Raw genomic sequence first — 12,245 nt, forward strand, 5'->3', positions numbered from 1 at the left:
TCTTTCTTAGTCATCCTTCCCCCAATGGAATGAGCACAACAAGGTACTAATACCACCATTAGAAGGAAAAAAACTAAGGAAGATGTGCCAAAATACAAGTTACATATTATTCTATGTATTATCTCTAACAAATCTCATAAATCCTTCAAGGTTCGGAGGAGGTTGCGTTGGTGGTGGTGGAAAAGAAGCTTGTTCATCACCACTTCCGGGCGAAGCCGAATCCTCCGCAAGTTCCGCTATCATTTCTTCATAAGCTTCATCTATCGCCGGTTGTGCTTCTGCAATTCCAAAGTTTCTTCTTTCCGAGCGGATCCAATCTCTAAACAATACTGATTTTTCCAAGCTATCCCTCATAGACGCTCTATGATCACCTATTTGCAGTCTTGCTTGACTGAAAGTGCTCTCTGATGCAACAGTTGAAGCTTGAATTGATAAAATATCCCGAGCCATCCTTGCAAGAACAGGAAAATGTTTTTCCCTTGCCTTCCACCATTCCAAAAGATCAAAAGAGCCGTCTGGATTCTCCTTTTCAAGTCCCTGAGACAAATAAACTTGAAGCTCATTTAGATGTGAAGTTTCATCATAATTTTCACCTTGAGACCCCATGAACTCCGTCCAAGATTTAAGAGCTTTTAAGCCCGCAACTCTTTTAGAGGATTGTGAGCTAGACGAAGTAGGGGTTGGAATAGTTGGCCTAGCATGCTCTAAGGCAAGTTGATAAGCATTATAAACTGTTTGGGCGTTAATCTTAATTGAAGCTTTTGCATCTGCAAGTGTCGCAATTTCCTCATTTTAAAAATCTAAAGCCTTATAAATATTTGAATACCAAAAATGAGGACCTCCCAATTTCATTGTAGGATTTAGCATTGCAGCAAGACCATAAATAGGAGGGATAGGAAAAAAATATTTTTTAAACTTTTGTTTCATTTCATTTATAGCAAGTTCATAAATATCCCCACCCTCACTAAATTCAACAAACAAATCAGAAAGTGCTGCAATATAAACTAAACAGTTTGAAATAGTAGGATAATATTGCCTAGAAAATGCATTTGTTGCAATTTGAAAATGTTCTAAAAAATCTAAAAGAATTTTAACATTAGTCCAATCTTGAGTGGTAAGCATTTCATCATCATCTTCACCACCTACCCGAGAATTAAACGTTGCATTAATTGGGTTTCTATATTCATATGCTACTACTAAACTTTCGTACATACAATTCCATCTAGTCAGGCAAGGTTTAGGAACCTTTCTTTCTCTAAGGCCATATTCATCACATTTTTTAAAATACTCTCTAAGTCTACTTCTACGGTTTGAATAAAAAAGCCAATTAAGAGCCATTCTAACCTTTTCAATTTCTATGTTTAATATTCGCATACCATCACCGACAATTAAATGATAAATATGACAAATACATCTAACATGGAAAATATTAGTAAATGCAGGATTTAGTGTTGTTGTAAGCATGCCTATAGCACTGGTGTTACTAGAAGCATTATCCATTGAAATTGCCATTATTTTATCGCTAAAGCAAAAATATCTACAAATATCTGCAACAGTGTTAGCTATAAATTTACCTGTGTGACGCGAATTAATTATTCTATATGCAATTATGCGTTTTTGCATTATCCATTCCTCATCTATCCAATGACTTGTAACAGTTAGGTAATCACAATCATTACCACTTCTACCAATATCAGTAGTAATAGAAATCCGATTAGGTATATGAGTAAATAAATAACGCAAATATTGTTCATATTCATGTTTGAATTTATAAATATCACTCTTAACTGTTGCGCGAGGCCAACCTTTATAAGTAGGATTAAACACTCTTCTAATATAATGAACCCAATTAGGATTAGAAGCAAAAGTATAAGGTAAGCACATAACAGTAATCATCTTTGCTAATTCTTCACGATCTCTATTTGGATCGTAATATAAAATACCTCCAGTGACAGTGTTAATTCCTGGTTGAACTAGATTTGAACCTGTACTAGGGTTAATCGCAGAATCTACACTTGTCCCCTCTAGATGCGCTTTCATTTGAAAAAATCTAGCCTTATCTCTAAGGTGTGTTTTTATGTGCCTAGTCAAACTACCTGTGCCGCTACGGTCTCCTACATATTTATGCGACATTAATTTCCCACAAGTTTTACACTTAGCCTTATTTTTTTCTCTTACTTGAGTAAAAAAATTCCAAACTAATGATGTTTCTAAGCGTTTAGCAGGTTCTCTATTAAAAGTAGGAGTTTCTACAGGTGGGTCGACCGGTGCATCACTTGGGTTATTAAGAGGACTAGTAGGTGTATCATCTAAATCCGGTGCTTGAGTTTCATCATCATCCTCATTTTCCTCATTATTTTCTAAGATGGTTTCATTAGGATAAAGAGTATTCATAATTTCATCATCTAATCTATCACCTGGTGCAACATTATGATAAAATTCACTATCGGTAAATTGAAAACAAGGGTGATCACTATCAAGAATTACGGAAGGAGGAGGACGTCTAGGTTGGCGACTACTTTCAACTTGCTTATCTTTTCTAGGTCGGGGAGCCGGGGGAAGGGTAGTTGGTTGGCCACTACTTTCACCGGTTTTATCTTTTCCTTTACCAAACATTTTTTTCAAAGTAAATGCCATATTAATTATAATTATGCAAACTAAACCACACAAAAATATATTCTAAAAACGTAAGAGTTGAAACGAGTTTACCGGATTGCCGAACAACTTCTTGAAAATTGAAAATCGTTGAACACTTGAAAACTTCAATTCAACAACTTCACAATTTTTCACGAAATTTCAACAATAAATTAAGTAATTGTAGTAGAGATATTGAGAGATATTGATGAATTGGTGAATAAAAATGAAAGAATGAGGGGGTATTTATAGTTGAGAAATGGGGAAAAGTGTAATTATATAAAGTTTGGGGTTAAAATAAAGTTTGGGGGCCAAATGGCCATTTTTTTAACTTAAAAAACGGTCATATTTTCAGCCCAAACGGCTAGATTTTAAATATGGCCGTTGGAGATTTTTTTTTTTTTTTGAAAAATAGCCGTTGGGCCCGCCAGGCCCGCCAGGACCGGCCCAGGCCCGCCTGCCGGTCCCGGGCTAAACGGTCCCGGGCTCGTGGGCTCACCCATGGAGACCAGCCCGTGACGGGCTCAGGAGGCCCACCAAGACCGGCCCACCCAAGACCGGCCCACCAGGCCCGTTAGGACCGCGGGCCCGGTCCGGTCTGGTTCAGGCCCGGCCCACCGAGCAGCATTATCGGTACGACATCACCCTTTGTGTATTAACTCTCAAATCATGGCACGGTATCACTCTTCGTGCATTATCGCTCATAATATCGGCACGACATCAGCCTTCATGCAATACACTAACTCAAAATATCATGCACGACATCACCCTTTGTGCTTTACACTCTTCCTCACCCAAACAATAGAAACAATATGTCCCGGCAAGGGAATCAACAATATCAACAATAACGTCCCGACAAGGGAATCAACAATATCAACAATAACATCTCGGCAAGGGATCCAGCTATAACCAATCTTGTTTTCAACAATTACTTTACAAAAAATGAAACTCAACTTGTGCCAATTCTCAACAATAGTCAATTACCAAGAACCTTTATTAGCTTTGTCAACATTAATAATCATCAATTTGAGCATGATCAATAAATAATAGAGTCATAACAATCATGATATAAGACTCATGGGAATGCTTGACACCAACTTATAGATACTCGTTACCACACCTATACATCGTACTCGATACTAACACATAGCAAATAGACCACAACTAGTATTCCTTCAAGCTAAGGTTAGGCCAAACACTTACCTCGATTCCACGGACAAGATTAAGCCTCAACTACCGCATTAGCTCTCGGTTCCGCTTCTAATTCGCGTGTATCTAGTCACAATTTACTTAATACCATTAATAAATGCTAAATAAATCAATTCTAATGCATGAAAATAGATTTTCCATTATTTCCCCAAAAGGTCAAAAACTGACCCCGGGCCTGCTTGGTCAAAACCCGAGGTTTGAACCAAAACCCGATCAGCCATTCACTTATGAACTCAAATATGTAATTAGTTTTGAAACCGGACTTCAAATTGAGGTCCAAATCCCCAAAATTTGAAAATCCTAATTTCTACCCAAAAACACCCAATTTTCTATGAAAAACCCTAGATTTTGAAGTGAAATAATGTAAAAAGATGTTATAGATTGAATAAAATAAGTTAGAAATCGTTTACCTATGATTTGGGGAAGAACTCTCTTCAAGAAAATCGCCTATGGGAGATTAGGGTTTGAAAATTTATAAAAATGAAGAAGAATCCCGTCAAAATCCCACTTAACAGGTCTCAGATGTCGCAATTGTGACCAGGGATTCGCAATTCCGAACCTTTCGTCGGGAATTTCCAGGGAACTTCGCATTTGCGAAGAAATCGTCACATTTGCGACTGCTGGGAATTACTGAAGGCTTTGCATTTGCGAAGAAATTCTCACAAATGCGAGCAAGGCTGACCAGGGCATATTTCGCAATTGCGATCAGCACCTCACAATTACCACACTGACAGACTTTGCAATTGTGATGCACTCAAGTCTAAAAACATCATACGGACTTGCTCGTGCGATCAAATCATCAAATAACATCAACAACTATGAATTTAACCTCAAATTCATGAAATTCCTTCAGAACATTGAAATTTACATTCTCTCAACTAAAGGTCTGATTTATACCAAACCAACTTCGATTCTTACCAAATTTCACAAATTCGACTTAATTATTATTTTAAACCTGTATCAGGCTCCGAACCAAGATACGGGCTCGATACCATCAAGAACACGCATCATTTCACTTCTAAAAGCCTTTATATTTTCCAGCAAATAATTTTCTGTAAAATTCTTTTTCTTGGGCTAGGGACCTCGGAATTCGATTCCATGCATACGCTCAAGTCCCATATTTTATTACAGATCTTACGGAATAGTCATATCATGGGTCCGGGTCTTTTTACCAAGAATGTTGACCAAAGTCAACTTTAATCAATTTTAAAGGCCAAATTCATTATCTTTCTTAAATTTCACATAAAAGCTTTCCGAAAATGTGCCCGGACTTCACACGCAAATTGAGCTGAGAAAAAAAAGGTTTTCTAGACCTCGGAATACAATTTTGACTTATAAAACAAGAGATGACCTTTAGGGTCATCACATTCTCCGCCTCTAAAATAATCGTTCATCCTCGAACGGACATAGAAAAGTACCTCAGTCGGTGAAAAGATGAGGATAACGGCTCCGCACATTAGACACGGACTCCCAGGTTGCTAGCTCAACAGGCTGACCTCTCCACTGCACACGAACTGAAGGGAAATTCTTCGATCTCAACTGACGAGCCTGCCGATCTAGAATAGCTACCGGCTCCTCCTCATAGGTCAAGTCCTTATCCAACTGGACAGTGCTAAAGTCTAACACGTGAGATTGATCGCTGTGATACTTCCAAAGCATGGACACATGAAACATGGGGTGCACAACTTATAAACTTGGTGGCAACACAAGTCTGTAAGCCACCTCTCCCACTCGATCAAGAATCTCAAAAGGACCAATGAACCTAGGTCTTAGCTTGCCCTTCTTCCCAAATCTCATCACGGTCTTTATGGGCGACACCCGAAGCAACACTCGCTCTCCGACCATGAATGCCACATCATAAACCTTGCGGTCGGCGTAACTCTTTTGTCTGGACTGAGCTGTATGAAGCCTATCCTGAATGATCTTAGTCTTATCCAAGGCATCATGTACTAAATCTGTACCCAACAACCAAGCCTCTCCCGGCTCGAACCATCCAACTGGCGATCGACACCGCCTACCATATAATTCCTCATAGGGGGCCATCTGGATGCTCGACTAGTAATTATTGTTGTAGGCAAACTCTACTAATGGAAAGAACTGATCCCATGAACCTCCAAAGTCAATAACACATGCTCGGAGCATATCCTCCAAAATCTGAATAGTACGCTTAGACTGTCCGTCCGTCTGAGGATGAAATGCTATGCTCAACTCGACCCGAGTACCCAACTAATGCCAAACTGCCCTCCAAAAATGTGAGGTAAACTGCGTACCTTGATCAGAAATAATAGACACAGGAACACCATGAAGACAGACAATCTCCCGGATATAAATCTCTACCAACCGATCAGAAGAATATGAAACTGCCACATAAATAAAATGCACTGACTTAGTCAGCCTATCCATAATAACCCACACTGTGTCGAACTTCCTCTGTTCTATGGGAGTCCAACAACGAAGTCCATAGTGATACGCTCCCACTTCCACTCAGGAATCTCAATCTTCTAGAACAAGCCACCACGTCTCTGATGCTCGTACTTTACCTACTAACAATTCAAACACCGAGCTATATACGCAACAATATCTTTCTTCATCATCCTCCACTAATAATGCTGCTGCAAGTACTGATACATCTTAGCGGCGCCCGAATGAATAGAATACCGGGAACTATGGGCCTCCTCTAGAATCAACTCACAAAGTCCATCCATATTAGGCATACAAATTTGACCCTGTATCCTCAAAACTCCATCATCTCCAACTGCAACCTGCTTGGCACCTCCGTGCCGCATTATGTCCCTAACGACAAGCAAATGAGGATCATCATACTACCATTTTGGGATATTCTCAAATAATGAAGAACAAGTGACTGTGCAAGCTAGCATACATCAAAAGTAAGCGATCTCTCACCAACCAGAATATACTCAAGACTGCCAGTGCTGGTTGACTTCCTACTCAAAGCATCAACCACTACATTGGCCTTCTCCAGATGATAAAAGGTGGTGATATAATAGACTTTCAATAGCTCCAACCACCTTCTCTGCCTCAAATTGAGCTTCTTCTGCTTGAACAAATATGCAAACTCTTGTGATTTGTGAACACCTCACACGACACGCCATATAAATAATGCCTCTAAATCTTTAGCACATGAACAATGGTTGCTAGCTCCAAATCATGAATTGGATAATTCTTCTCATGGATCTTCAATAGTCGCGAAGTATATGCAATAGCCTTGCCATTCTGCATCAATACTGCACCACGTCCAATACGAGATGCATCACAATACACGATATATGGCCCTAAACTTGTAGGCAATACCAATACCGGTGTCGTAGTCAGAGCTGTTTTGAGCTTCTGAAAGCTCACCTCACACTCGTCCGACCACCTGAACTAGGCACCCTTCTGGGTCAACCTGGTCATCGGGGATGCAATAGATGAAAACCCCTTCACAAACCGACAATAATAGCCCGCCAAACCCAAGAAACTTCAGATCTCTATGGCTGATGTGGCTCTAGGCCAGTCCTTGACTGCCACAATCTTCTTAGGATCCACTTGAATACCCTCTGCTGATACAACATGACCCAAGAATGCAACTGAACTCAACCAAAACTCATATTTCAAAAACTTAGCATATAACTGACTATCCCTCAAAGTCTGGAGAACGACTCAAAGATACTGCTCATGTTCCTCCCGGCTGCAGGAATAGATCAAAATATCATCAATGAAGACAATCACAAAGGAATCCAAATAAGGCTTGAACACTCGGTTCATCAAATTCATGAAAGTTGTTGGGGCATTTGTCAACCCAAATGACATCACTAAGAACTTATAATGCCCGTACCGAGTGCGAAAAGCTGTCTTAGGGACCTCGGATGCCCTAATCCTCAACTGATGGTAGCCAGATCTTCAAATCAATCTTCGAAAACACTTTGGCACCCTGAAGCTGATCAAACAAATCATCAATCCTCGGCAATGGATACTTATTCTTGATTCTGACCTTATTCAACTACTGATAGTCTATGCACATCCTCATCAATCCATCCTTCTTCTTAACAAACAATACCGGCGCACCCCAAGACGAGACACTAGGTCTAATAAAGCCTTTATCAAGCAGGTCTTACAACTGTTCTTTCAATTCTTTCAACTCTAGCGGGGCCATATGGTATGGCGATATAGAAATGGGCTGAGTGCCCGGAGCCAAATCAATGCAAAAGTCAATATCCCTATCGGGTGGCATTCCCGACAGGTCTGAAGGAAATACCTCTAGAAACTCACGAACAACGGGCACAGAGTCCATAGAAGGAACCTCAACACTAGAATCACGAACATACACCAAATAAGCCAAGCACCCTTTTTCAACCATACGCCAAGCTTTTATATTAGAAACAACCCTACTAACAGAATGACTGGGAGTCACTCTCCACTCCAATCGAGGGAAACCCGACAAGGCTAAGGTCACAGTCTTGGCGTGATAGTCCAATACAACATGATAAGGGGATAACCAGTCCATCCCTAAAATGACATTGAAGTCTACCATATCGAGAAGTAGGAGATCTACATGGGTCTTAAGAACCGAAATAATAACCACACACGAGCAGTAGACTCGATTTACAACAATAGAATGACCCACCGTTGTAGACACATATACAGGTGCACTCAAAGAATCACAAGGCACAACTAGATAAGGGGCAAAATAAGATGACACATAGGAATATGTAGACCCCAGATCAAATAGAATTGAGGCATCTCTACTGCAAACTAAAACATACCTGTGATAACTGCATCAGAGGCCTCGTCCTCAGGTCTGGCTTGGATAGAATAACATCGGGGCTGGGCACCACCACTCTGAACTACATCCCGAGGATGGCCTCCTGCTGGCTGGCCTCCACCTTTAGCTGCCTGACCTCCACCTCTAATGGCCTGACCTCTACCTCTAACAACCTGACCTTCACCTATAACACCTCGACCCCTACCTCTATCTGGCTACGCGGGCAGTGGAACACTCCATTCCTGAACCATGGCACGAGAACCCTAATGCTGAGAACTGCTTGATGCTCGAGGGAAAAATCTAGCAATATGCCTCATATCGCCACAAGTGTAACAAACCCTCTGCTGCTGGGACTACTGACCCTGATGGCCTGAGTAACCACCCTGAAAACTCTGGAGCGGCGGTGCACTGATAGGAGATGGTGGTGCACTATAGGGAAATTGATCAGAATACTGCATATGAGAACCACAGCCACCTGGAGCACCGTGAGAAGCTTGAAGTGCTGAATGAAATAGCCTGGAAGGATGGCCCTTACCAAAAGAATCCCTGCCTCCAGACAAGGCACCATTAAACCTGCCAAAATAACGGGGCCTCTTATCAGACCCCTAACCACTCCCCTGTGATAGAACCATATCAACTCTCCTGGCCACATTGGCCGCATCTCGAAAAGAAATCTCGCTCCCTGTCTCCATAGCCATCAACAATTGAATTGGCTGAGCGAGTCCCTCAATAAACCTCTTCACCCTCCCTCTCTCTCAGTGGGAAGTATGATAAGAGCATGAAGGCCAAGGTAATGAATCTGGTCTTGTACTAAGTGACGGTCATAGACCCTTGCTGGAGGGGCTCAAACTGCCTCCGATAGTCTTCCCTCTAAGTGATAGGTAGAAACTTCTCCAGAAATAGATGAGAGAATTGATCCCAAGTCAAAGCCTCTGACCTAGCTGGTCTAGCCAAACAATAATCCCTCCACCAAGTCTTGGTGCGAAAAGCAACAAAGTCGACCCCTTTGGTCTCGACTATCCCCATGTTCCGAAAAACCTTGTGACAGCTGTCCAAATAGTCTCGGGGATCCTCTGAAGATGTGCCACCATAAGTAGTAGTGGAGAGCTTGGTGAACCTGTCCAACCTCCACAAAGCATCAACAAACATAGCTGCTCCATCACCGGTCTGAGCCACAACACCTAGTAAGGTTGTATTGTGGTCCGGGCCCAAGCCTAAATGAGCCAAACGGGCCAGGCCAAACGGTCCCAATGGGTGGAACTAGCCCACTGTGGCCCTAAGCCCACATGGTCCCGGGCTAAATAGGCCGGTCCTAAACGGGTTTTTTCGTTTCGGGCTATTTTTTTTAATTTTTTTATCTAAGGCAATTTTTTGTAAACTATATATGTATATACTAATATAAATTGCTTATATATAGCTATATATATATAGTATATATAGTATGTATAGTATGTATATATAATTATATATTGCCTTATATAATATATAGCTTATATATATTATATATACTATATCTATATCTATAATATATATATCTACAAATATATATATATATATATATATATATATATATATAGTTTATATGTATTAGAGATATATATATTGCCTTATTGTGATGACCCGACTGGTCGTCTCACGAGTTACCGCTCTGTTTCCCTCATTTCAGCTTCTTTATGCTTCGTTATCCATGTTTTGTGGTATCGGGTTGATCGGATCGAGTCCGGAATAATTTTTGATAAGGTTTGAGGCATTTGGTCTCTTTTAAGAAGGTTTAAGTTGGAAAAGTCAACCAGATATTGACTTATGAGTTAGAGGGCTCGGATGTGAGTTCCGATGGTTCGGTTAGCTTCGAGAGGTGATTTATGACTTAGGAGTGTGATCGGAATAGGTTTTGGAGGTCCGGAGTAGAATTAGGCTTGAATTAGCGAAGTTGATATTTTGGCGATTTCCGGTTGATAGGTGAGATTATGATATAAGGGTCGGAATGGAATTTCGAAAGATGCAATAGCTTTGTTGTGTTGTTTGGGATGTGTGTGCAAAATTTCAGGTCATTCGGACGTAGTTTGGTTGGGTTTTTGATCGAAAGCGTAGTTCGGAAGATTTTAGAAACTTAGGCTCGAATCCGATGTGTTTTGGGTAATTTGATGTTATTTGAGGTGTTTTGATGATTGAAACAAGTTTGAATAAGGTTTTAGGATGTGTTGGTTCCTTTGGTTGAGGTCACGGGGGCCTCGGGTGAGTTTCAGGTGGTCATTCGGATCATTTTTGAAGTTTGAAAGATGCAGAAAACTGCCCAGCTGTTGCAGAGATTTATCTCTTCGCGTTCGTGAGTGGAGCTTCGCGTTCGCGTAGAAGGATTTGATGAAGGCTAGAATTTTGCCTTCGCATTCGCAGAGGGTTGGGAAGTAAGTCAACGCGTTCGTGAGAGGGTTTTCGCAATCGCGTAGAGTAATTTGGGTATGAGGGGTTCGGGGTCATTTGTTCATCGCGTTCGTGTAGGGGTGAGCGCGTTCGCAAAGGTGTTGGAGGAAGAAGCATCGTGTTCGCGTTGAGTTTTACGCCTTCGCATAGAGGAAAAATTTGGTCAACGCGAGCTTGTACTTCACGAATGCGAGGATTTGACCGCGTTCGTGAAGAAGGAAAGTCAGGCCTGGGCCGAATGTTTTAATTCGTTTCATCCACGATTTTGGGGCTCATTTCCTCCATAGTTGGTCATTTTGGGAGCTTTTTGAAGGAGATTGAAGAGGGATTCAAGGGGAAACATTTGGAGGTAAGAATTGTGGACTTAAAACTCGATTCTATTGTGAATTCCACCTAGAAAATCATGGAAACTTAAGCTAAAATGGAAGAACTAGGGCTTGGAATTTTTGGGCTTTTGATTGGGGATTTGGAGGACCATTTGAGGTCGGATTTGAGAACCTTTGATATGTATGAACTCGTGGGGAGATAAGGAACCCGTTGATGTGAAAATTTCTGAGTTTCGAGAAGTGGGCCCGGGGCTCGGGTTTTGCTAATTTCGGGATTTTTGGTATTTTTCGATTGTTTTCGCTTGGGCTTTGTTCCCTTAGAATATTGTGATGTATTCATTATGATTTTGGATAGATTCGACGCATGTGGAGGCCGATTCAAGGGGCAAAGGCGTCGCGAGTTAGAGATTTAGCTGGTTCGAGGTGAGTAATGATTGTAAATGATGCTCTGAGGGTTTGAAACCCCAAATTGCACATCGTAGTGCTATATTGAGGTGAGACACATGCTTGGTGATGAGCATGGGGTCGTACACTATTGGGGATTGTGACTTGGTCCGTCCCGATTGATGATTTTACCGTGTATTTGACTGAAACTTATTTGCTATCATCATGATTTGGGATGATTGCCATATTTGGGCTTCGTGCCAACTATTTGAACCCTTCGAGGATTTTTATTACTATTTTCTCAATGTTTTGACTTATTACTTGGACTCAGTCATGTTATTTTCCATTATTTTACTACTCAGCCATTTTTACTCAGTTTTGAGACTTAAATGATATTTTAAATGATGTTTTGGGCTGAGAAATACTGATTTACTAATGCCCGAGGGGCTTGTGATGATTTTCAAACTGAGTAAGGCCAAGGGCCTAGTTGTGAGGATACACTGACACTG

This window comes from Nicotiana tabacum, chromosome 10 (genome assembly GCF_000715075.1).
Source record: "Nicotiana tabacum cultivar K326 chromosome 10, ASM71507v2, whole genome shotgun sequence".
Lineage (NCBI taxonomy): Eukaryota > Viridiplantae > Streptophyta > Magnoliopsida > Solanales > Solanaceae > Nicotiana > Nicotiana tabacum.